At 36.4% G+C, this 26,477-nt stretch overlaps 1 non-coding gene across 1 annotated transcript; it reads left to right on the plus strand.

Annotated features, from left to right (window-relative positions):
* The first annotated feature begins 20,534 nt into the window (after positions 1-20,534).
* Positions 20,535-20,641, plus strand: LOC141644940 (small nucleolar RNA R71). Its single transcript, XR_012544540.1, has one exon. It is a non-coding gene; the product is annotated as a small nucleolar RNA R71 (small nucleolar RNA).
* Positions 20,642-26,477: the final 5,836 nt, after the last annotated feature.

The raw sequence follows: 26,477 nt of genomic DNA on the forward strand, positions 1-26,477 counted from the left end.
ACAACTTTTGGGCTTTGATGAAATCTTATACGACATACGTCGTATGATCCACTAGTTGACCCATTGTCTAGTCAAATTATGAGAAAAACATATAAAAAGAACTAGTGAGTTGAGTTGAGTTGGTGCGGTCACATTTGCACCTTGCACACCTAAATCACCTTCGTTGATTATTTTGCTTTTTTAAGAAGCACATTAGTGTGCCATATCTTGCTCTCCCATGTAAAATTTTAATCCCCTCATAAAATCCAATACTCTAATATCCAATCTTGTATTTTTAGCATTGTCTAGTTTAGTTAGTGTGGTATAGCTAGCTTAGTTAGCTTACTCTACTCTACTATGCATTATTGCTTTAACTTGTTTAGTTTGTTCTCACTTACTCGCTTTCATTAAAAAAAATGAAAATTTCGAAAATCCAAAAAACATTTTGTAATACCCCGTAATTTAATAATAATTAATGAGAATAATTTATGTAATTTAAATAATTAATTAATGAGATTTCTAATAATGGTTGCGAGAAGGACGTTAATTAAATAATAAAATAAGTAAGCAAGTCGGGAATTGGGTTTAACTAGTAACTAAGCCTTGGGCCGTGTGTGTGATATAGATATGGGCTAATTATGTTAGGCCTAGTATGAGTAGTAGTCGGGATTTAAAGTGGGATTTAATAATAAAATAATAAGTATAATAATTCGGTAATTCCTAATAATAAATAGAAAAGGCAATAGTTCCCTAATTGACCTCATATACTCCTAAACCTAGACTATAAAAACTTAATAAACCTGAAAAGTAATTGATAAAAGAAGAGGAAGGAGATTTAGAAGACGGAAGAGGCAATTAGCGATAAAAGGTAGGGATAAATCCTACTCAACTCGGGTTTTATTGTTAAGTGAATGAATATTTAATTGTGACGGTTGATGAGATTAATGTTAATATTGTGATTTATCATTGGAGATAGAATATTTGTGTTTGCTATACATCGAGATGTCGATTCGTTTTCCGCCCTCAATGAGATGGAGAATTTGGAACCTCCTATTTTAAAAAACTTTTTGGCCCTTTATCTTTCTGAATTGAGGCCCGGCCCGGCTCGCGTCGTTCCAACAACCGGCGGGGAGCACCTCGAGATACGATCATGCGCGATGAATCGGGAGTCCTATTACACCTAAGGCCAACTTAAATTAACCAAACCTGGGTTAATCTCGTGTAGTGATTGTGGACTCGTACAAGGATATTGAGTAGACAGCCGGTTGATGTATCAGACTCGACCCTATCTTTCGTAGCATGCATTCCCATCTGTGTCGCAACTGATAGATGTTTTCTGAGCTATATGACGGGATTTTTATTGAGTATTTGTTGTTGGTTATATTTGGTATGGAAAGTTGATTATTCAGTTGAGCATAACACGGAGGGTGTTACTGCCAGTTGTGCATAGTGAGTAATCGTTACTGCCAGATGAGCATAGTAAGTAATTACTACTGCCAGAGATAGTTGTGCATAGTAAGTAATTACTACTGCCAGTTGAGCATAGCACGATGTTAAGGGGGTTGTGCTACTGCCAGTGACGTAAGTGAGTTGTACAGATGAAGTGATGAGAATTTGAAGGATGTCTATTTTGGTTGGATTATTATTGTTGTTTAGTTTATTCCTACTCAACCTCGCGGTTGACTATGTATTCGTGAACACATGCGGTGAACCATAATGGGGAGCAAATTTGACATGTACTAAAGATTAGCTGACTTGGGAGCTATGGGGAATGCGTGAGGATTTGGCCAGTCTACCTAGAAGTTAGTCCACATAGATTATTTGATCACTTTATTATTTCCGCGGCGAGTTGTATTTATTTTATATTAAGTTTATTTGGTTAATTTGTAATAAACCTGTAATCATTAAATTTTAATTTAAAGTACTTTGGTAAGTTGGACTTTGTTATTCACTACCTCGGGAAACCGAGATGGTAAAAGTTCTACCTATTTGGGAATGTTTAGCTAAAGACTCCTAAATAAATGGGGGTGTTACACATTTGAAATTTTTTGAAATCTCAAAAACATATCAAAATTTCAAAAACACATTTTCATTTCTTGTCATCGATCTCTTGTACATTGAGGACAATAATATACAATTTAAATATGGGTATGTAGGTTTATTGCATTTATCTAATGTAGGGATGTATATATTCATGCTCTCTCTCCTTTCCCATATTTATGGTTACTAAAAATATGCAGGTTTATTTGCCACTAAAGTTGTGAGTGCTACTAGTAGTGAACGTTTTTAAGGTCGTTTGTACCGAGGCTCATTCCGGTAATATTGCACCTTCCTCTTTCCTCTAATTTTCTCTTGTGAAGTTTAAATGATATGGTTATCATTTTGTGTCTCTCTAGGGAATTGGTGGTAGTGGATCTTATATATTTTAAGGTCGTTTGTACCGAGGCTCATTCCGGTAATATTTTTCCTTCATCTTTCCTCTAATTTTCTCTTGTGAAGTTTAAATGATATGGTTATCATTTTGTGTCTCTCTAGGGAATTGGTGGTAGTGGATCTTATATACTATAGTTTAGGTTAATTATGCATACTAGTTCTGTACATATGTAGTTTATTATTCCATTTAGAGTCTATGATTAGTTGCATAAAAAAATTTCAAAAACCAAAAATATATTTTGAGTCCTAATTGACCAAGTTTTCTTTCTAACTATCAACTTTTGTGAAGAGAATTTTATTTAAACACTCGAACCAACACTCCGGCATTGTGTATAGTCCGATTTTGTGTATAGTGGGTCGCTCAAAGGGTGAGTTTTCTATTTCTTTTTGCCCACCTCCCTCGATGTGATAACTCCTTGACTAACTTGGCTCTGGCTGACCTCTTAGGCTTGGCGAAACCACGTTGAACCACAAAAACATTCCCATTATGTTATTCCCAACTAAATATACAAAAATATTGTTTCCACAATAATAAGTGAGTTATTTTGTTTATCAAATGCAATCTAATCTAAACAAATGCCTCGAGTCTTATCAATGAAGCAAAAAAAAAATGGTAAATAGAACAACGGTGATAAACGAAAAACACGAAAGGGAAAACGCAAAATCAACAAAAAGAAAATGTCTAACTGGTTCGTAGGTTTTTAAACTCGTCGTCAAAAGTTACCCAACCAAAACAATATTTATAACTTCACCAACTACACTTAGTAAAGAGGCAAGTAAAGGTCGGATCCTACGGGACGGGTATTGATGTAGGATTTTCAATTGTAAATGGTCGTGTCTTAGGGTGTCACAATTTGGGGTTGAGATAGGAGATCAATTAAAACTAATCAACAATAAAAACAAAGCAAGGTAGATAAAATGAAGGTGTAAATAATTGATTAAAAGCACTAGGGTATCATGGGTTCATAGGGGAATACATGGGAGTTGATCATACAAACATTTCTCAAATTATAAGCAAGCAATTATTATTGTGATGGGATCGAGTTAGTGTATATCTTACAACCCTAAGAAGGTTTGGGTCCCGGAGCCGAATCGATTAGATTGTACAACACCTACAAGTCGACTTAGTCTTTCCTATTTAACATTATGCATGGTCTAATGAGGCTCGAGTTGGTTTATGTCTTACAAGCCTTATTGAAAAGATAATTGATGGGTAAAAAATGCAAGGATTTATAGGCTCGTATTTCATCAAACATAACATGTGCATAAGTTGAAATCACAACAAGCAAGCAAATAAATTATTTGAACATATTAGATTAAGCATGAATCATTCCCCATGTTAGTTTCCCCTAATTACCCATTAACCCTAGCTAAGGAAACTACTCACTCATGAACAAGTTTAACATGCTAACAAGGTTGTCAATCACATTAACAACGTAAAACATGATGAATGAATGAAAATGATTAACAATAATTAAAGTAAGGATTAAGATAATTATACCTATGGAGATTCCAAAATAATAATGCATACTTGATGATTGATGGAAGGTTGACAATCTCCCAATAAACCCAAATGATCTTCTAATTACCCAAAATAAATGACGAACAATAGAGAAATTAAGGAAAGATTAAGTATTAAGATTTGTATTAAGACTAGATTAAGAGTTGATTACAAGATTAAGGAATGATTACTAATTGATTACAACTTGATTACTAGATGATTAAGAGAGCATGCTAATCTAAGTAGTACAATGGTATTTATACTAAAGATTAGGCACATAAATTAGGGCTACTAAGGGCTTAAATGACTATTAAGTCCTTAAGAAAATTTGAGGAAATGCTCCTCTCGAAGGAAATGAGCATCTCCGTTTTGCTAATGTTGCCAAAATCCGAGCGACTTGAACACAGGCACGGGCTCTCTGGGGTACAATCCGAGCGGATTGTCAAGGGAGACGCTCGGATCTTCTTGCTTCAAGATGAACGTCTTGGTCACGGGACGCTCGGATGGTGGTGGGGAGACGCTTGGATCCTCTGTGATCCACTCGGATCCATTGGCAGGCAGCTTTTCTTCTTTTCTTCCTTCATAATCCGCGAGGATCAATCCGGGGATGCAAGGATCCTATCGTCATTGCCCGTTTCACTTTATTATCTACATAGGCCTTATAGTATCGTCTTCCCTTTGATGATTGGTCATTAGATGCGATCAATTTAGCTCCATTTCGCTATGTAAATGCAAGGTTTGCACTCCTCTCCTACCAAGAAAACAAAACCTTAAAGAATATGCAAAATGGGAAAATAAAGATAGTAAATGACCCAATTATGCACTATAAAGCATAGGAACGAGGCTAATTCGGGGACTAAATATGCTCAAATATGAGTCACATCAAACATCCCCAAACAGAACCTTAGCTCGTCCCGAGTAAAGAGGTGACTAGAAGTAGACCTTTATATAAACTATTCTAATAATATCTCCGATGTGAGATAATTAGCGGGTCTCAGTCCGCCCCTTCAACTCAGAACAACACAACCATGAGGTAGGATGCCTTCTTGCAAGGCAAGGTGGGGCTTGCCAAAATGGCGATACATCCAATCATTAAAGCACACAAATCAAGTAATGGATGCATCTACAAAAATGAATAGCCACTTTCCTTATCTAAGTGGAGGAAATTATCTACAAGGGAAGCAATCTAAGGTTACACATTCCATCATAGATACGGTTTCTTCAAACCACTAAGCCTAGAAGGATACCAATAAATCACCTCCAAGTTGTGTCAAGTTAGGGTACCTTTGTCCTCAATTGTTAAATGCTTTCGTCAAGAGTATGCTCCCTATGGTGCTAGAAACACTGGAGGATCGCGGAATTCCCCTTCTTGGCTAGAGAAGAAGAAGGGTCGCCCCCTCTCTACCATGCACAAAAGTGGATACGATGGATAAAGGGATCATTTGTATTTTAAGTTTCATATGGGAGTTTTATTTTGTTGTTGTTCATTCCCCCCCCCCACCACCAATTTCTTGTGGCATTCGACATTTTGAGAACAATTTCTTTTTGCCATTTCTTTTGATGTTTGGCATTTCAACACTTGACAATTTCAATTTTTTCTTGCATTTTCTTTTGAACATTTTCAAAGCTACCCCATTTGTAGTGAGAGTGCTTGTATTTGAAGCATAGGAGTTTTAATTTTTGTTACTCCTCTTTTCTTATTGATGCAATTTCAAACTTTTGTACTTTCATTTCAATTCTTGAACTCAAATTTGAACAAATTTTGTGCCCATTCCCTTTTTGATGACAAAATATGGTAGAATATGGAAGATGGTTGCATGGTTTCAAGGGTCACCTTGGAATAATCGGTAGCCAAGGAGTTATCACACCACAAGGTACTCTTGACTAGGCCTTAATCCATGGGTCAAAGGATACGAGCATGACACATCCTAAGGTATTTTACAAGTATTCTAACAAGCGAAGTCTTAAGAAAAAAAAGTATCTACAAGGGCCTATATACACTTGTCAAGTTTCCCAAATAGATACTTTCACAAAAAATTTCCTAAATGCAACTATATGCCATGATGCAACTAACATTTATACAACCTAATGCATATGCTTCTACCAACTAGTATGCCATATAATCTAAATACAATCCTATAATCACATTGTTTATACCGCATCAATCAAAATAAAGCCACATAGTCATTAACATAAAGAGGAAAAAGGAGATTGGAAAGATCATACGATGCGGTCTTCATGATCCTCATGTCTCGGATGTGGCATAGTCGATCAATGTGAAAAAGGACAAACAAACAAACAAGTATATACAATATACAATTCTACACTAAAAAGAAATGAACATGTTTTTGATTGTTTCAATTTTTCAAATTTTTATGGTTTTTGATTTTATGAAATAAAAAGACATGTTTTTGTATTTTTCAAAAGTTTTCAATTTTAATCATTTTTGTTTTATAAAAGTCATGTTAGAATTTGCCATCCCACACTAGTATGAGCATTGTCCTCAATGGCCAAGACGATAGGAAATTACGCAAGCTATATGAAAATGCATGATTCCTAAGCTAAATGCAAAAACTATGATATATATATATATATATATATATATATATAAGTGAATGCAAACTAAACTATGCTATATGATGCATGAATTTTTGTATGGTTGGAGAGCATAATTTAAATTAACTCCCAATGCATATGCTTGAACTTCCCCAAAGCAAGTGAGACACTATTTCTAATGTCAAAATGTTGGAGCTTGTGTCCTCCACAAATTAGTGTGATAACATTTGTAAATCTCTTACAGGTTCACAAGGGTATACTTCGTATATTTAATCAGTTGATTAACATTTACCTAATAACGGTTGGCTTGCTAGAAAGTTTGACGTTATTATCATACAGATGGCGGTGATCAACTGGTCCCTAAAGGTCACACCTATAGGACGTGTTTGAGAAATGTGGTTATAGAAATATAATTACATTGATGCCCAAAATGACTAAAAAGTTAGTCAATGTATTGATGAGATAATTATTTAATGAAAATTAAATAATATTAAGTTGAGACGAATTAACTGTCAATTCATAAATTAAATATAATAAGTTATATTTAAATTAAATATATATAAGGTTAGTTTGGACGAATTAATCTGTTAATTCGTAGTTAAATATAATCAGTTGTATTTAATATCAACAAGTTAAATGTGTCATAATGGTAATAGTGAGGGTACACAAGCCAAGAGGTCATGGGTTCGATCCTCACTAGATGACAATTTAACACACTTTATATAATTTTGGAAAGACCAAAATAAGGAGAAAAATACTCCTTATTTCGGTTCACTTGGCTGAAATTAGGGAAAGTTTTTCTTTTCCTAATTGACTCCAAGTTTCGGTCTGTATAAAAAGAAAGATAGAGAATTATATCTACCGTAATGTTTTTTCTTGACCTAGCCTCTCTCTCTCATCACAAGAAACACAAAAACAACTAAATTTTACAGAAAATTTTAGATCGATTTCTAGCATAATAAAAGGGCATATCTCAGATCGTCTTGGGTGCAACTAATAGGCGAATATCAATTTTGATATTGTTCCTAGGCCATATTTGCTAGGACCGAAGGTTAATTCTAAATCTTTTTACTTATGTTTATGTATTTTATTTTATGACCTTAGATCATCTTTATTAAATCGTTATAATCCTTCTAGTTTAAGGGAAGTATACAGATTTATTTCCCACAAGTGGTATCAGAGCACTAGGCCACGATTTTAATTTTGATGATTTTCATAAAATTTGTATGTAAACAATAACCTAATTCTCGAATAAATTAGGGTTTCGGATTTTTTTTGGTTCGAATTTTTTTTTTGTGCCGTTTTTTTCCTGCCGTTTTTTTTCCTTTAGTTTGATGATATTTTTCCATTTTATTTTTCATATTATAGTTTATAATCAGTTAAAATTATCATATGAAGAATTGGTAGTTTTTGATTTAATGCAGATTAAGTTAAAATTAAATGGAATCGTCATGTTTATGATAAAAAGATTGTTTTTGCTATATAGTTTTTGGCATATGAATTAATCATGTCTATTGTTTCATATGCTAATCATGTTCTAATAGCAAAGGTAAACAATTTAGTCATCAAATCTTGTTTTAGGGCATATTGCCGCAAAAGAAAAGAAAAAAAAAAGGGGGACGATTTTAGGGTTTGCCGAAAAAAAAAAAAAATTTGTTTTTTTGTTTTTGGTAAACCGAGAATGAGAAAGAAAAAAAAAATAAAAGGAAAGTTTTGTTTTCTTGTTTTTTTTGCCATATTGCCGAAAGAAAATTTATGAAAAGTTTTTTTTGGGTTTCCTAATTGCCGAAAAGAAAGAAAACAAAAGGTAATTGGCTGTTTTTTTTTTATTTCGGTCGTGATATAAAAATAAAAAAAAAATAATAAATTTGTTTTATTTTTTTGCCGAGACAAAATAAAAAAAGGGGAATTTTTTTTTTTTTTTTTGCCAATTAGTTATTGTGAATCGGTTCACAATTTAATGATACCGAGTTATTTTAAAGCAGTTTAAAATTTTGACGGATAGAATTCATATTACAAGTTTAATATGGATTAAGTATGAAATTAATGTGATTAAATTGCGGAATTGTCACTTAATTTAATTTAAATAGGTGGTTTGGATAAATTAATCAACATAATTAATGTATTGTATTATGTATGTTTAATTTATTTTAGTTGATGCTTTTAATTTTGTTGAATGAATCGAATGAATGAATTTTATTTACGTATTTAATCGGTTGTAATTTGTAATACTTAGTGTGGCCTTAGTCAAATTATGTTTTCGTAATGAAGGAAACATAATTTCTTATGTAATTATGAGATCTCGAATCTCCTTTATTTTAGTTTTGGGTTTTTGAAATTAGAATGTAATTAATAGGTCTATTATGTAATTTTATTTATTGTAATTTCAAAGAAGACTAAAGATGGAGATTGAAGCTCACTCCTGCTACATGGATCAAGATGGAACATCAAGACAAGCTTCTCGGGTCCAAGGATGGATTCCAAACTTGTATTTATTGTTCATTTTGATAGGATAGGCCACACTAGGACTTTTACTGTTTTTACGTTTTTTCATTCTTATTGATTTTCATTCACATGTTAGTTTATGCATCATATTCCGCCTAAAACCAAACCACCTACTACTAAAATGCATGAAAATTGACTCATACAGGTTGTATGTTAGTTTTCATGGACATGCAGATGTAACAGACTTTAAGCCATCACTTTAGTTTAATCATTCTCGCATGCTAGATTATAGTTCACTTAAAATGAATTTAAATAAAGTTGATGGGATCTTCCTCTAAAACGGAAATTGAGATTAGTCTTTATAAGGGCAAACATCTATGAATCCCTTCTTCGTCGGTAGGCCTAATATAACCCCTTCTACGTTGGGTAAGTAGTTGTGTTGACTTAGTTTACCTCAACATCATAGTCCGAAGAGTTTCTCGTGATTATGATGGACTAAAGATAGTATTTACAGAAATTTATCGACCAAGAATTCTAACGGTAGAATTAGCTAAAAAGTTAGCTTATCAATTTATAGAGAATTGAGTCTTGGGGTCATTTATATAATTCTTGAGGGAGGTCAATTGTATAAATGTGTTTGAGTCTTCGCGTTATGACATTAGTTCATTAGACTTAAAATTAAAACGATGCACATGCTTATTATTTTATTCTTCTTTCGCAGTGTAGAACACGCTTATTATCAATAATACTGTTACAACAAATGTCTGGAAATAACGCAATCACAATGCCTAGTGCCACACTAGATCGTTCGTCCTGGCTTAAAATGTTCATGGACCAAATGAATCACCACTCGATCAAGAATGATGGGTCCAATTTTGCGACCGGGAGGCGGCACTACGGAATGCTCCACTCACGACGGTAAGCTCGGTATTTAATCGAGCCAATACCGGTCAACCCAGGCCCAAATGCAGGAATCAACGAGTCACTCGCTTATAGTGATTTCGTTATGGAAGCGGGTGCGATAAAGAACGTACTCATCTTTGCAATGGAAACCAATTTGCAGAGACGCTTCCTTACCCAAGGTGCAAACAAGATTTTCACCACGCTCACTAACGAGTTCTCAAAGACACCGAGAATCGTTACATATGAGCATACCTATCGCTTCTTTGATGCGAAACTCCAGAAGGGCCAACCGATTAGCCCACACATTCTTCACATGATTGAGAATGTCGAGAAACTGGAGTCACTGAATTGTAGAATTAGTGAGAGCATTGTCATTGACCGAATGCTTCATTCTCTTCACGATGGTTTTGCCCTTTTCAGGGCGAACTACTACATGAATGACTTGAAAAAGAGTCCTCATGAGCTACACTCCCTTCTCGTACAGACCGAGAAGGATATGAAATTGAGTGGGAGCATGAAGCAGGATGTTCTCACGATTCACAAAAAGAGTAAAGGTAAGGGCAAGGTTCATGGCGACCTAGCTGTAGGTAAGGCAAAGTTTAAGAAGCCAGGAAACGGTAAGAGTGCGCCTGGTGAGACTAGTGGCTCACAGGGCAAGACAAAGAGCAAGGGCGGTGACATAGAATGCCAACATTGTCACAAGACTGGACATTGGAGGAGGAACTATCCCGTCTACCGTGAGGACATCAAGGCAGGCCGCGTCGTTCCTGTTGGTATGTCATCTTATATTCATATGATTGAGATTAACCATGCAAGTTTCGGAACTTGGGTACTAGATACTGGTTGTGGTTCTCATCTGTGTAATCATTTGCAGGGCCTAAAGAACATCATACCTCTCGAAAAGGGTGATGTGGACTGCGAGTCGGAATGGAGCACGAGTTGCTTCTTTGCCTCGAAGGGAACATATGTAATCCAACTCCCTAGTGGTTTTGAGTTATCTTTAAATAACTGTTACTATGTACCCAATTTATCTAAGAATATTATTTCTGTTTCCGTACTTGCTAAAGACGGTTTTACATTTTCAATAAAGGATAATAGTTGTATTTTCTCTTTTAATGAAATGATTTATGGCAAAGCAGTTTCCATGAATGGAATTTATATCTTAGATCAAACCACGGAAGTATTACACATGAATAATAAGAAATTAAAGGTTGGTGACAAAGATCAAACCTATCTATGGCATTGTCGAATGGGACACATAAATGAGAAACGCGTAAAGAAACTCGTCGATAATGGGACTATTCCCTCATTCGGATTTTCTGCATATGGCACGTGTGAATCATGTCTCATTGGCAAGATGACTCGAATTTCCTTCAAAGGTGTTGGAATGCGCGCTAGTGACCTATTAGGACTCATACATACGGACGTATGTTGACCTATGTCAATTACCGCTAGAGATGGCTATAGATATTTCATCACTTTCACGGACGATTTTAGTAGATACGGATATGTCTACTTAATGAAGCATAAAAGTGAGTCCTTTGAGAAATTCAAGGAATACCAGAATAGGGTACATAACCAACTGGGTAGAAAGATTAAAGCACTCCGTTCAGATCGTGGTGGCGAATATCTTTCAAATGAGTTTGATCAACACCTAAAAGACTGTGGAATCGTTTTGCAGTTAACTCCACCTGGAACACCTCAATTGAATGGTGTGTCCGAATGGAGAAATCGAACCTTACTTGATATGGTTCGATCCATGATGAGTCACACCATAGTGCCTGATTCATTATGGGGTTATGCTCTTTTGTCAGCTGCTCTTATACTTAACCGAAGTCCGTCTAAAGCTGTCGACAAGACTCCATATGAAATTTGGAAGGGAACGGTACCTAACTTGTCCTTTATTCGGGTTTGGGGCAGCGAGGCTTATGTCAAGTGAAGATATGAGGATAGGCTCGGCCCGCGATCGGTCAAGACATACTTTATAGGTTATCCAAAAGGAACATTTGGTCATTACTTCTACTCGCCTACCGAACATCGAGTTTTTGTTGCGGCTAGTGCGACGTTCTTAGAGAAAGAATTTCTCGAGAACAAAACGAGTAATCGAACCTTCGAGCTATCGGAGATTCCAGAACCAACAACCGAGGAACAGATGGAGGAAGCTGTACCTCCAACTGATGATACGGTTTATATTCCTGAGGAACCTAAGAGATCGGGTAGAGACTCTCATCCTCCGGACAGATACATTGATATGGTCGAGGAGAATGACGTTTTACTTCTAGAAAGTAATGAACCCGCAACCTATAAAGGTGCTATGGCCTGTTCCGACTCAAAGCTATGGCTCGAAGCCATGCAATCCGAGGTGGACTCCATGTATGAGAATAACGTATGGGATCTAGTTGATTTACCTAATAAGTTAAAACCTCTACAGTGCAAATGGCTTTACAAAATAAAGCGTTCTGTAGACGCGCAACCAGATATCTATAAGGCACGACTTGTGGCAAAAGGTTTCACTCAAGTGCAAGGATTGCATTATGATGAGATTTTTGCACCTGTAGTCATGCTACGTTCCATTCGGATAATCTTAGCGATTGCCGCATTTCATGATTATGAGATTTGGCAAATGGATGTAAAACCGCCTTCTTAAACGGTTATTTGGAGGAAGAGTTGTACATGGTGCAACCCGAAGGTTTCATAGATCCTAAACATCCTAAGAAAGTATGCAAGCTTAAGCGTTCCTTTTATGGACTTAAGCAAGCTTCTCGGAGTTGGAATCATCGTTTCGACCAAGTGATAAAAGAGTATGGCTTCACTCGATCGGTCAAGGAACCATGCTTATATATCAAGTCGAGTGGTAGCAAGATTGTATTCTTGATATTGTATGTCGATGACAAACTCTTGATTGGGAATGACATTCCTCTCCTATCTTCGGTTAAAGAATGGTTGAAGAACCATTTCCAGATGAAAGATCTGGGTGAGGCACAACGTATATTGGGAATCCGTATCTACCGAGATAGATCACGATGGACGTTATCACTTAGTCAAGAGTCTTATTTGGATAAGGTTCTTGAGAGGTTCAGCATGAACAACTCCAAGAAGGGGAACCTTCCTATGACGACTGGGATGCAGTTGAGCAAGTCTCAGTCACCCACGACGCCTGAAGGGATAGAGCGCATGAGTCGTGTTCCTTATGCATCTGCAATAGGATCGATCATGTATGCCATGATATGCACACGTCCAGACGTGGCATATGCATTGAGTATGACGAGTCGGTACCAAAAGACTCCAGGTGAAACACGCTGGATAGCAGTCAAAAATATCCTCAAGTACCTACAGAGGACTAAGGATTGGGTATTGACTTATGGAGGCGATACCAAGCTATGCGCAACCGGTTACGCAGATGCTAGCTTCCAAACGGATCGAGATGATTCAAAATCTCAGTCCGGGTTCGTCTTCACTCTTAATGGTGTCTGCGGTTAGGCTGGAAGAGTTCCAAACAGTGTTGTAGCGATTCTACCACCGAATCCGAGTACTATGTCGCTTCGGAGGCAGCAAAGGAAGCGATATGGATGCGTCAATTCTTACAAGGGCTTTCGGTAGTTCCTAGTTCGAATGACCCGATCACCATCTATTGTGACAATAGAGGTGCCATCTTCCAGGCTAAGGAGCCAAAGTCTAGCAACAAATCTAGACATGTACTTCGGAAAGCTCACCTGATCCGTGATTACGTGGAGAAACAAGAGATAGTGATTGACAAGATTGCGACGGATGATAACATCGCGGATCCTCTCACCAAACCGTTGAATTATGATAAGCATGTAGGGCATGTTAACTCCATGGGAATTAAACATGTTCCTGAGTTGTAGTACTTGATTATGGATTTGATATATTATCTTTTTCATATACTATTTATAACTTCATCGTTTTATATATATAATATTTTGTTTTTCATGTGGATTGTACTGACAACATTGAACGCCACAAAGTGAACTGAATTACATTATATTTGTTTTGGTCCGTAATCGCCAATGTGAGCTGATAACTCCGGCTATTATATTGTGCAGTCGATTGATGGTGGGTTCAACGAGCCATAAGTTAAACGGTTGACTAATCGATCACAGATACGAGATTATGACGATACCTCGTAGGACAACTTTTTGTGACAACGTAATGGAGTCCTAAATGCTTAAAAACATTCGGTGCCAGGTCGTGGATAGGACATCCATTGTGTTCCTAGAGTCGATTCTTTTGACTATCAACTGTCTCTTGAGATTAAGGCAGTTTTTGGGTGACTTTGGTTTCTTTCTCACGGTCTACCGTAACTGGGGCTATGTAGATTTTTTCTGGGTCATTTCATACTGTTCTTACATCTGCAGGATTCGAGTTGAAGAAAATATCCAACCCTTATCAGGTATAGTTATTTCTCAGGGCCACTCGAGGAGTTGTAACTGAAATGCATGGCCATGCTCGAATGTTGATTCGTTTATCAGTTAAGTTACTCTCTAGTCGGGAAAACCACTCTTGATACTGATCGCTTGTAAAATACGACCTTTGTGAATGCGGATTTGCAAATTGTTTTACATTGAGTGGGAGAAATTTTAGGATATGAGAATCGGTTATCGCACATACACTTGTGAGGACAAGTGGGAGTTTGTTGGAGCTTGTGTCTTCCACAAATTAGTGTGATAACATTTTTAAATCTCTTACAAGTTCACAAGGGTATACTTCGTATATTTAATCAGTTGATTAAAGTTTACCTAATAACGGTTGGCTTGCTAGAAAGTTTGACGTTATTATCATACATATGGCGGTGATCAACTGGTCCCTAAAGGTCACACCTATAGAACGTGTTTGAGAAATGTGGTTATAGAAATATAATTACATTGATGCCCAAAATGACTAAAAAGTTAGTCAATGTGTTGATGAGATAATTATTTAATGAAAATTAAATAATATTAAGTTGAGACGAATTAACTGTCAATTCTTAAATTAAATATAATAAGTTATATTTAAATTAAATATATATAAGGTTAGTTTGGACGAATTAATCTGTTAATTCGTAGTTAAATATAATCAGTTGTATTTAATATCAACAAGTTAAATGTGTCATAGTGGTAATAGTGAGGGTACACAAGCCAAGAGGTCATGGGTTCGATCCTCACTAGATGACAATTTAACACACTTTATATATTTTTGGAAAGACCAAAATAAGGAGAAAAATACTCCTTATTTCGGTTCATTTGGCCGAAATTAGGGAAAATTTTTCTTTTCCTAATTGACTCCAAGTTTCGGTCTGTATAAAAAGAAAGGTAGAGAATTATTTCTACCCTAATGTTTTTTCATGACCTAGCCTCTCTCTCTCATCACAAGAAACACAAAAACAACTAAATTTTACATAAAATTTTAGATCGATTTCTAGCATAATCAAAGGGCATATCTCAGATCGTCTTGGGTGCAACTAATAGGCGAATATCAATTTTGATATTGTTCTTAGGCTATATTTGCTAGGACCGTAGGTTAATTCTAAATCTTTTTACTTATGTTTATGTATTTTATTTTATGACCTTAGATAATCTTTATTAAATCGTTATAATCCTTCTAGTTTAACGGAAGTATATAGATTTATTTCCCACAAAAAATGGGGGAGTTCATGCACAAAAATGCTATGCATGAATCTAAAATTGTCATTTTGGATTTTTCATGGTGGGAACAATAAAAGACACCTCAATGAGACCGAGGTGGGAGTCCTCTAAGTGTTGCAAGGACTCGAACTCATGATCAAGATTAAATTAAAAATGTTATAAAGACAAAGCTAAAAGGAGGGGTAGGAAACTCACAATGGGTAGTGGTATCCTCCAAAAGCTTGGCTAATCCTCAATTGTCGCTCATAGCGACATCACTACCATCTCCATCATCATCATCATCATCCTTACTAGTATTATTATCATCATCTAGACCTCTATAGATCCATAGGCTTCACCACTATCACTTGAGCTTTCTTCTTCTTCCTCACTTCCCTCTTCTTCTTATCCTTCTTCCTCTTCATCATCACTCTTAATAACAACCTCCTCATCACCCATGCTAGCATCCCTAGGAGCATTAGGAAAGAAAACTTCCCTATCCGCCCAACTAGGCAAAGGACATGATGGGTCAAGAAGTCCTTGCCTAGCTAGGTGTAAGAGGGGCGGATATTGAGCTCTATATGCATTGACTCGGTCTTCATGGGCTTGCTAATGCACTTCTTGCATCAAAAGAGTCATGTAATCATTCCCCACCGTAACATTTTCGGGTCGGGATTCATGGTAGATGAACGGGTAGGGTGGAGTGATAATAGAGGAGGAGGGCTGTTGTATTATGAACTCGACTTCCTCGGAGAGTGGGAGAAGATAGTGCGGGCTTCGGACATTTAGTCGGCAAATTTTGTTCGGTAGAATGAAGGACTTGGCATCTTTTTGTAAGCCACTCAAATTTCTTGTCAAGATTGTCGTTCTTGATCCAATGGAATTTGTGAACCATAGTGGCTAGATCAATGAGGTGGCCCCCTTTAACCGGCTTATAAGTGTCATCTTTGTTGAAATTCCGGTTGAAGTGCTTTGCCAACCACGTTACCAATCCCCCATTTACTATAAAGGTTGCGCCTTCCTTGCCATGATCGATATTAAGCCACGTTTCGATTAAAAGTTGAAGGATATTTTATTTCTTGGTGAACTTCTTATCGACATTCAAGGTTGACTCAAGATAAATGAAATCTAATTCGGTGAAGTGATTAGTCCCCTTCCTAGCAATAAGCGTAATTCCCACAACCTTGTGCCATACTCTTATGCCCGGGTGATGAACATAAAGGGCACGACATTCATGGAAGGACTCGAATTTCCTCCCGGTAATAGCTTTCCACAAAGGGGCGGGATTATATTTTGTTGAAGGTTTCTTCACATAAGTCGAGTCATTATCAAGACCGAAAAATTTGCCAAACTCATTAAAGGACATCTTCATATCATCATTCTCAAGGCGGAATTCAATGTTCGTTCGAGTCTCCACCTTTGTAACTTTCAATGAACTTAGAAATTCCAAGGTGAGGGAGGGGTAGGTCAATTATTGCATATTAAACAATGTAAGCAACCCCATAGACTCAAAGAAGTTCTTGGTCCTTTCAAGGACACCCAATTTGGTCAAGGCATCTTGGCAAATAAACTTGGTGGGTAAAATCGATTTCTTAGAAAGAGACGCAAAAATTTTCCTATGAGAATCGGGTGTGAAAGTTACCTCCGGATATTTTTCTAGTTGCTCAATAACCAGGACAGAAGTAGTAGCTTCCACCATAAGAATAGGAGTTTCTTGAATTTCCATTCTTGCTTGCTGAACCACCAAAGCCTTTGAGTCTTGAAGTGCTTGTTGCCTTTTGGAAAGGTTTGGTTTTGTAGGTGTCTTGCTTCCACCTTTGGTCCTAGCCATTGTTCTTCTCCTTGTATGTATCAACAACCAATGATTTGCTTGAATTCTTCTAGTATCCTCAAGCCTCAATGAATCCCAAATCAATTTAGGATTTTTGAAATTTGCCTTTAACCCTAGACAATCGATTCAATTTTTGACGATTTGGATGTTTGAATGGCTTTTGTTGATAGAGGAGTGATTTGTTTGAGTTTTGAGGAAGTTTGGAATTGATTTGGGTGAATTTGGTTGAGGAAATTGATTTTTGCGGATGGAGGGATTGAGGGTTTTGAGGGTTTTGACCGTGTGTTTATGTTTTAAATGAAGGAAATGAAATGGGGAAAGGGGGTTTTAATCCCGTGTTTTTGAATTGCAGTAGAGGGAGATGAGCGTCTGCAGAACGGGACGCTCGGATTGTTTCCCAGTCAGCGTTATAAAATGTAACCCGTGCTGAGACGAGCGTCTTCAGCACGAGACGAGCGTATTTTGCCTGGAGACGACAGATTCTTTTGAGGACGCTCGGATTCAAGGTCAGGGTGAAATCCCAGATTATGATAAAACCAAGACGAGCTAATCTTTACTGAGACGAGCGTCTTGTGGTTGAGACGAGCGGATTCCTGAGCAGACGCTCGGATTCATACCCAGTGCAAATTTTTCCTTTTCAGCTCTGCCAGGACGAGCGGATTCTAGTCAAGACGCTCGGATTTTCATCCAAGACGAGCGGCTTCTTCTCGAGACGCTCGGATTGCCCCTGTTCCTCACGGCTTCAGTTCCACCCGTGGGTATTTTCATAACCCAAGTCATTCCATTTCGTTCCTTTGGTCTTCATTGTGGGGGCACTACGAAGGCTTGGATAGCCTAGGCAATTGCTATCCCCATACTAATCAAAACACTACACATCAAGAAACTTTTAAGTCCCTCCCTCACATTCTCTCAAAATGATAATCTTGATCAAAGTAAAATGGTAAATCCAAATGTTGACAAAATGCAATATATAAAATGCAAGTTAAGGGGTTAGAATATTTACAAATGGTGGTTTAGGGAGGACTCCACGAAACTCTCATTCATGTATGAGATGTCAAGGAGGCATAGCCAAGGTGTTGTTGATGTTTCTCAACACCTTGAAGAAGTAGTCGAAGGCTTGTTCATTGTCATTATAAAGATCTTCAATAGACCTTTGCATATGTTGTTCTTGATTGTGATGACTTGAGTTAACATGGTCACCAAAGCCTTGGTCTCGGGTCATAGCATTACCAATATAAGGATTGAATAACCCTTCAAACTCATCATCCTATAGACCACATACTTCATTAGCTTGCTTCCAAATAGTATCATGAGTTGATGAGAACAACTCCTCTTCATTCTTGTCATTATGGCCAATGAGGCCTTCTTCTTCTCTTGTCATAAGTGGTGGTGAGCTATTCAAGCTCTCATTGTTTTTGAAACTTTCTTGCTCTTTGGATGGAGCATCTTGGAGATTATTCACTTTCTTCTCCCATATGGGTGGTGATTCTTTACCCATAGCTTGTCCTTTGTATTGAGATGCCAACTTCTACCTATCACTATCTCGGCTATAATGATCGATCATGAAACATGGCTCATGTAAGCGGGGAGCTCTCATTGTCTTGTCAAGGTTAAAAGTGATTGTTTCATCTCCCACTTCAAGTGTGAGCTCTCCATGTTTCACATCAATCACCGCTCCCGCGGTGTGTAAGAATGGTCTTCCTAAAATGATAGGAATGTTGGAGTCTTCCTCCATTTCAACAATAACAAAGTCCACCGGGATGAAGAACTTGCCAATTCTTTCCGGCACATCCTCCCACACCCCTAAAGGTGTCTTCGTTGACTGATCCGCCATTTGAAGTGTGATATTAGTGCACTTGAGTTCTCTCATTCCTAGCCTTTTGCATACCGAGTATGGCATGGCACTTACACTTGTTCCAAGGTCACATAGAGCTTTGTTGATTGTAGTGTCACCAATGGTACAGAGAAACTTCTCGGATCCTTGAGTTTTGGAGGTGAACTTCCTTGTAGGATGGCACTACTCACCTTGGTGAATGCAATAGTCTCTAGCTTCCAGATGAATTTCTTCTTTGTAAGAATATCTTTCATGTATTTCGCATAGGCCGGAACATGGTTAATCAATTCGGTGAATGGGATTGAGACTTCCAAGTTCTTCACAATCTTCATGAACTTTCCAAGTTGTTCATCGAACTTAGGCTTAACTTGACGACTTGGAAATGGAAGTCTAATCACAATAGGCTCTTTCTCCTTAGCCTTCTCTTCATTCTTCTTCTTTGAAACTTCTTGAATGGTGGTGGGTTCTTCTTCTTTCTTAGAGTTTTCAACTCTCTCCTTGTCACTAGCATTCACAACATTTTCATCAATGGGCCTCTCTGGCCCTTCATACCTTGTACCACTCCTCAAATGGATGGCACTCACCGACTCATGTCTTGGGGGATTACCTTGAGGTGGTAATTGCCCCTTTTCTCTTTGAGAACTAGAAGATGCTAATTGAGATATTTGGGTTTCCAATATATTTGTGTCAGCTAGTATGTTGTTGATGGTGATATCTTTTGCTTGGCTATCCTTTTGCATTTGAGTGAAAAACTCTTTTTGGTTCTTTTGCATTTGGAGGACCGATTTTTGAACATCAAAACCTTGGTCATTTGCTTGATTGTATGGAGGTTGTTTTTCATAACTTTGGTTTTGATTGTAAAAGGGTCTTTGAGCTTGGTTTCTCATTGGAGGTGGGGTGTATGTTTGAGGGTTTTGAACATTTTGACGTTTGTATGAAAGATTGGGGTGGAATTTGGTATTCTCATTGTAATAGTTGGAATAAGGGGTGCCACTTTTATATGCTTGGAAAACATTCACTTGTTCACTTGTTTCCCTACATTCACTTTGGTCATGTCCCAAAGTTCCACAATTCTCACATACTCCACTTGGAATTGATGATGATGCCACCATAGCATTAACATGTTGCTAGAGTGATTTGGAGGCCTCTTCAAGTTTAGCCATGACCTTCTCAAACTTTAAATTAATGGTATCAATATGAGCACTAAGTTGAGCACCCAATTGAGTAATGGAGTCCACCTCATGCTTTCCTCCTCTAGTAGCCTTCTGAGGTCTACTATATTGCGAGTTATGGACCGCCATTTCCTCAATTTTGTTCCATGTTTGATTGTCATCGACTTCGGTGAACATACCATTTGATCCCATATTGAGAATGTTCCGGGAGTCTTCATATAGACCATTCCAAAATTGTTGTACTAGGAACCACTCGATAAGTCCATGGTGTGGACAAGATCGACAAGTGTCCTTGAATCTTTCCCATGCTTCATACAAAGATTCCTCATCCCTTTGTTTGAACCCGGTGATTTGGGCTCTCAACATGTTAGTCTTCTCCGGAGGATAGAATTTTTTGTTGAAAGCAAGTGCCAATTTCTTCCAAGAATCAATACCAAGAGTAGCCTTATCTAGGCTCTTCAACCATTGTTTCGCGGAACCAATTAAAGAAACAGGAAATAATGCCCATCGAATTTGGTCTTGAGTAACCCCGGTTTGAGAAATCGCATCACAATAGTCACAAAAAGTCTCCATATTAGAATGAGGGTCTTTACTAGGCATCCCCCAAATTGACTTCTCTCAACTAATTGTATAAATGCGGATTTGGCAGTGAAATTACCGGTTTAATGTTGTGTTGTAGGAGTACCATTTGGTAGGTTCTCCTCGGTTGGTACGGAATGTGATAAAAATTTAGGCATTGTGGGTTGATTTTGTGGTGGGTTTTGTATTAGGTTATCCTCTCCTTCTCTTGCAAAAGGGTTGATGTACTCAATATTATTTGGTTGAATGTCCACAATATCACCAATGCCTCTCAAATTATTCCTAGCAAGTCTTCTATTATTGGTCAAAGTTCTTTCGATTTCAAGATCAATTGGTAACAAGTTACCTTGTGATCTCATAGACATACAAAATATCAAACAACTTGAAAACAATTAGAAGAACCTTGAGGAGATTGACTTAATCAAGGTAAAGAAAGACACAACTAAAAACAATTAAAGAAAATCAAATCAAGTTAACACCGTCCCCGACAACGGCGCCATTTTTGGTTCTTAGGTTTTTAAACTCGTCGTCAAACGTTACCCAACCAAAAAAAATATTTATAACTTCACCAACTACTCTTAGTAAAGAGGCAAGTAAAGGTCGGATCCCAAGGGACGGGTATTGATGTAGGATTTTCAATTGTAAATGGTCATGTCTTAGGGTGTCACAATTTGGGGTTGAGATAGGAGATGAATTAAAACTAATCAACAATAAAAACGTAGCAAGGTAGATAAAATGAATGTGTAAACAATTGATTAAAAGCAGTATCATGGGTTCATAGGGGAATACATGGGAGTTGATCATACAAACATGTTCTCAAATTATAAGCAAGCAATTATTGTTGTGATCGGATCGAGTTAGTGTATATGTTACAATCCATAAGAAGGTTTGGGTCCCGAAGCCGAATCTATTAGATTGTACAACACCTACAAGTCGACATAGTCCTTCCTATTCAACATTATGCATGGTCTAATGAGGCTCGAGTTGGTTTATGTCTTACAAGCCTTATTGAAAAGATAACTGATGGGTAAAAAATGCAAGGATTCATAGGCTCGCATTTCATCAAACATAACATGTGCATAAGTTGAAATCGCAACAAGCAAGCAAATAAATTATGTAAACATATTAGATTAAGCATGAATCATTCCCCATGCTGGTTTCCCCTAATTACCCATTAACCCTAGCTAAGGAAACTACTCACTCATGATCAAGTTTAACATGCTAACAAGGTTGTCAATCACATTAACAAGGTAAAACATGATGAATGAATGAAAATGATTAACAATAATTAAAGAAAGGATTAAGAGAATTATACCTATGGAGATTCCAAAATAATAATGTAAAGAATAATAGAAGTACTTGATGATTGATGGAAGGTTGTCAATCTCCCAATAAACCCAAATGATCTTCTAATTACCCAAAATAAATGATGAACAATAGAGAAATTAAGGAAAGATTAAGTATTGAGATTTGTATAAGACTAGATTAAGAGTTGATTACAAGATTAAGGAATGATTACTAATTGATTACAACTTGATTACTAGATGATTAAGAGAGCATGCTAATCTATATAGTACAATGGGGTATTTATACAAATGATTAGGCACATAAATTAGGGTTACTAAGGGCTTAAATTACTATTAAGTCCTTAAGAAAATTTGAGGAAATGCTCCTCTCAAAGGAAATGAGCATCTCCGTTTTTCTAGTCTTGCCAAAATCCGAGCGACTTAAAAACAGGCACGGGCTCTCTGGGGTACGATCCGATCGGATTGTCAAGGGAGACGCTCGGATCTTCTTGATTCAAGACGAGCGTCTTGGTCATGGGACGCTCGGATGGTGGTGGGGAGACGCTCGGATCCTCTGTAATCCGCTCGGATCCCTTGGCAGGCAACTTTTCTTCTTTTCTTTCTTCATAATCCGCGAGGATCAATCCAGGGATGCAAGGATCCTTTCGTCATTGCCCGTTTTACTTTATTATCTACATAGGCCTTCTAGTATCGTCTTCTCTTTGATGCTTGGTCATTAGATGCGAACAATTTAGCTCCATTTTGCCATGTAAATGCAAGGTTTGCACTCCTCTCCTACCAAGGAAAGAAAACCTCAAAGAATATGCAAAATGGGAAACTAAAGATAGTAAATGACCCAATTATGCACTATAAAGTATAGGAACGAGGCTAATTCGGGGACTAAATATGCTCAAATATGAGTCACATCACTAACCAATTAGCTTGTCTTCTCGTCTTGCCATTATGAAGGACCTACCGAGCGACCGAATACACCAGGACGGAATATAGTGTTGGGAAGCTGGTGATCGTCTTTACCAAATAAATGTATAAGGGGTAAAAAAAATTCATCTTTAAAGACATGTTTTACCTTGACATTCATATTTATCTATCATCACCTTACCTTTAGACAGGTCCCTTACCCATATTAAAAGATGCACAATGGGATAGTATCGGTGTTAGAATGTTTGGCTCTCATCCTTTATACCTTAGTTGAGTTTTAGAAGTTGAAGTTGCAAAATGAAAGACTCTACTCTCATGCCTTGGAAGAGGCTTGAGATCCGCTACCTAGATAAGCAAGGTAGCATTCCCTTCATAACACCATCACTTACCAAGGAGCCTTTTACAAGACCTTCCCCGGCAAATAAGGGTATTATCATCTCGGTTATCCAAGGCAGTACATAAGTTTACAAACCAATCCAAAAATCCAAATACAATTAAATGAAAAGTGAAACATAATGTAATCTAAATTTAGCGAAAGCTACAACTAAGTGACTCTCTCATTCGATGCCCATCCAATCTCGCATACAAGATATGCAAATCATCACCTGCTAGAATTCATTGCTCGCATTTGTTGGAAATATCAAATGAATCACCACAGAGCTAAAAACATCTTTAAGCCTAGTAATAGGTATACAATTAATCACAAGTACAATATACAATCACATATAAAGATTAACGTATGCCGTTGGGTGAAATTTCACCCTATGGCATTTTTGCGCGTCAAATTTTTGTCATTTTACTCTATTGGGCGAAATTTCACTCACAGAGTAAAACCTATTTTTGTTTTTTTTTTTTTAAATCCTCATTTTAAACTTTTGTGTAAATAGTTAAATTTCAGATTTGTTGATCATCATCTATTTTAGTCAAGTTTGAAGATTGTGGTAAACTTTCCATAGAAAAATCAGAGAGAGATTAAAATATTGTTCTTGGGTTATTGTAGAAGACTTGAAGTTGAATTTTATGGATCAAAATTCAATCTTTCTTATTGTTGGTTCTTCTTTTTGATCTCCTTCAAATTCATGTGACCTTTATCTTGTTTATTTTTATTTTCTCAGTTATTAATTCTTTTGTTGAGTTCTATCTTTCTTGTTTAGTTAATTCTGGTTTGTTTAATTGTTGTTACTAGGTTTGGTGCCCGGCTACGCCCGGGCTACCTTTACTTACATTTTAAATATTATTTTCTATGAAATATGTTTCACTAAATTCAGTTAACACATACATTTACAATTTATATACTTGAAATAAGATGAGATGTAAAATTAATCAACAAATTATGTGACACGTTCACCACTCCCGCTGTCAATATTACTACGTACTTTCACTACATCCCCAGTTAATACTATTATGTTCACTACTTCTTCAGTTAATGTTGTTAAATGTTTAACTACTCCTGCTATTTTTACGGTTAACCCGTTAGTTTTGTCAAACTCATATATTTAAATAAATTAATATTTTCTTAAAATCGAATTGTTAGTTAATTTTTCATACTCTCTCCGTTGTTCCTACTGTTACTTTCATTACATGTTTTGTGACTACTATAGTACTATTACTTTCACTTCTCCCGCCGTCATACTTTTTCTTTCAATACTACCGCATTTATTATTGTTAATTTCACTACTCCCGTTGCTGTTAGTATGACATTCACTACTCCGGTTGCTATTATTGTTGCTTTTACTACTCACATGGGTGATTACTTTCATATCATAGTAGTTCATTATTATTGGCTAATTAAATTACAAATCTAATGAATTATGGAAAATTATATTTTTTGGAAATCTAGATTGATTTATTTACCTTTTAATAGTTTCCAAAATAGAAAATACTTATATTATATTATATTATATTCATGTATGTTAAATAATTAACATCTTTATACTAATTAATACCATAAGTGGGATATGTTATTTTAAGGAAAATCACCATATTATAGTGTTTCTAAATTTATACTTTAACCAAATTTATATAATATTTACGTTGAAGTCCCTTGGTCGGTTCCATCACACAGTGCTATGATTAAAAACTATATAGCATAATTAATTTGTATATATTTATTTAATTACATTGAAGTACCTTGATCTCTTGAATTAATATATAGTATTGATTATTAGTATCAATTAGTTGTCATAATAAAAAGATTTACTTTCTTTATAATCAAAGATTCAAACTTTACCCTTTAGAGAAGTTGAATTTCATGATTTCTTTCTTTGTTACTTCAATTAGTATAGCTTTAATTATAAGTGAATAGTCATATAATGTAACACCCCATTTAATCAGGAGCATTTAGTTAGGCCTCCCAAGTAAATAGGAGTCTTACCATCTCAGTTGCCTGAGACAGTAAGTATAAAACACAAACAAATACACGGGTAATTTAAATAAATGAGTTTAAATGAATAATAATACAACAATGGTTTTATTACAATTTCCAAATTAAATAAACTTGAATAATTAACTTTATATTACAAAACTGCGGAATTAAAACTAATGATTAGACAATATGTAAATGTGGCAATCTAGACTTCAAGATAGTGTAATCTCACACCAATCCCTTCCCGAGCATCCAAGACAGCTTCTCAAATCTAACCTGCTATTTAATCTGCTCCCCAATTAACCGAAATATTAATTGGTTCATTATAGGATGCCATCAATTAAAGCCGACATCATTTAATTTTTTGACAAGACACACAAAACACCGTCAACCAATAGTTGAATAGGGATAAACAGAACAGTAAGAAAACACATTCAACAAGCTTAAATCGTCTAGAAGCATTAGAATCACAAACCGTTAATTAACGGCATTACCTCATAGACCGATTAACGACAATCACATACCAACTTAATGAAAATCACAGACCAACATAATGGGAATCACAGACCAATTTAATGGCATACACAGACCAACTTAATGACATACTCGGACCAACTTAATGGCATACACATACCAACTTAATGGCAATTATTCTTATTTTATGCACGGAGCCTAAAGGCCAATTTTTCTTATCTCATTCCCACGTCAATAACAATTGCAATACAATAATAACCATGCGAAATTCCCAAATTCTGATAACACAATTATCAATTAAACACAAGATTGAGTAGGGGATCCCTACTTGAGATGCTTGAAATGCAATTTCGATTAGCAACGCATATTCAATAACGGTCCTCTACAAAAATCGAATATATAATTATAACATATATTAATTAATAACTAAGCTAATTAATGCATTATCTAATACAATTTACGTTAATCAAATTATTAACTACATAATTTTGTTGGCTAAATATACTAATCGCCCACTTATATCACCTAATAACCGAAATTAGCTTTATAATTAAAATTA

Source organism: Silene latifolia, chromosome 2, assembly GCF_048544455.1.
Source record: "Silene latifolia isolate original U9 population chromosome 2, ASM4854445v1, whole genome shotgun sequence".
In the NCBI taxonomy this organism is placed as follows: domain Eukaryota; kingdom Viridiplantae; phylum Streptophyta; class Magnoliopsida; order Caryophyllales; family Caryophyllaceae; genus Silene; species Silene latifolia.